The following is a 1,897-nucleotide window of genomic DNA, read 5'->3' as shown; positions in this document are numbered from 1 at the left end:
ACAATGAGTGGGGCTCGAACACAATGCACATATATTTTGTATCTGACGGGATGGAAAAGGTGACTGTCCTATACTTAATAATCGATCTAACTTTTGGGACAATTCATCTACCTTATAATGGATATCTATGGTATTTCCTACTTCATATATTCCACCTCTCTTTGGGTTTATCATGGGTTTATCTCTAATAGAGGCAGACATATGATGTAATGAATTTTTACTTAAAATTTTAAACAGTTGCCATGCCTCATCCTCACTTTTCAGCATGAATGTCCCACCGCATGATGCATCGATCATTTATCGATGTCTTTCAGATAGCCCATCATAAAAATATTGGATTAACTGCCACTTGGGTACAGCATGGTGGAGATATTTTCTAATAAGGTCCTTTAATCTCTCTCATGTTTCATGAAATATTTCTTCATCTAATTGAAAAAAACTAGTTATGGCTTTCCTTATTTGATTAGTTTTTCCTATGGAAAAATATTTCTTGAGAAACTCTCCTTGCAGCTGGTCCCAGGTTGATATAGTCATAGAATCCAAAGTATGTAGCCAGTATTTGGCTTTGTCCTTAAGTGAGAAAGAGAATAATTTTAACCTAAGAGCATCATCAGAGAAGTTGTGAATTTTGATAGTTGAGCATATCTCAAGAAATTCTTCAAGATGTTTATAAAGGTTCTCATTACTAAGTCCATAAAATGAAGGTAGCATTTGGATTATACTGGACTTAATTTCATATTGGGTGGCCTCCACAGGGGGCACTTGAATACAAGGAGAGTAGGTATATGTGGAAGGAGTAAAGTACTCCTTCAATTGCCTGGGTGGATCATTCTCTTGATTTCGGTCATATTTTTATGTCTGTTGGTTCTAAAGGTTCTTACTATTTCTGGATCAAAAGGTTGGATTTTGATCGTAACGATCTACGGCCAAGCATACACCTTACAATTATACTTTAGAGCAAACACAGAAAATTTTAGTTTTTTATAATATATATATATATATATATATATATTTATAATAAAGTAGAAAAGAGTGAAGAAAATCTAAAGAGAAGAACCTAAGAATCTTAAATCTATGAAAAGGAAGAAATTAGTTAATGTTTAAATGTTAATTGCAATCAACTTAAACAAGTATAGACTCTCTATCCTAGGGTTAACCTAGATCTAGACAGCTCCTAACTTCCAAGACCGTCTTTGAGTACTCCAAGCTCAAGAATGACTAACTGACTCAGCTAGGTAAGCGTAAGATGTGGGAGGTTCTCTGCTCGTTGCTTTTCTTAGACACCAACTGAGTTGGCCAGGTCAGTCAACGAAACCAATTGAAAATCACTTTCTTTAACCACTTGCCTTAGACACTGAGCAATTAACTAATCCGCACTCGGTTCAACTCTAGAGCTTTCTTGTCCTATTGAGCTCGAAATTCCTAGGGCTGACGTCTAGTTGATTTTAAAATTAAGGCTTGGTTTAATGCAGAATGAAGGTTATGATTTTTTTGGGCCAAGGAAGGGTGATCAAATCCCCACCTTATCTGATTAATGGGTTATTTTTCTTAAGATTAATTATGGAGATGAGATGCAACAAACCAAGATGTCTAATTTTCGTAATTAGCATGCAGTCAAGACTAAATTGAATCAATTTGTTTTTCTTTTTAATTTTATGATTAAGTCTCTAATTTTCTAAATGGCTTATGAGGTGTCAATGTAGAGATAATTTTTTTTTTTTTATAAATCAAGAGAACAAAAAGCAAACAAGTAAATAAACTATTAACTAAAAAGACTATAAATTAAAGAAAGCAATAAATAATTTTTTTTTTTACTTCATTTTGCTTCCTTTTTACTTCCTTTTTGCTTCTTTTTCTTTAGACCTGCAATAATAACAAGCAAATATTAGACAACAAT

The 1,897-nt window shown here is 33.3% G+C and overlaps 1 non-coding gene across 1 annotated transcript; it reads left to right on the top strand.

Moving 5' to 3' along the window:
• The first annotated feature begins 356 nt into the window (after positions 1-356).
• LOC114914157 (small nucleolar RNA R71) lies at positions 357-462 on the top strand. Its single transcript, XR_003800776.1, has one exon. It is a non-coding gene; the product is annotated as a small nucleolar RNA R71 (small nucleolar RNA).
• The last annotated feature ends 1,435 nt before the right edge of the window (positions 463-1,897 follow it).

Source organism: Elaeis guineensis, chromosome 4 (assembly GCF_000442705.2).
Source record: "Elaeis guineensis isolate ETL-2024a chromosome 4, EG11, whole genome shotgun sequence".
NCBI lineage: Eukaryota > Viridiplantae > Streptophyta > Magnoliopsida > Arecales > Arecaceae > Elaeis > Elaeis guineensis.
This window is presented reverse-complemented; position numbering and strand designations above follow the sequence as displayed.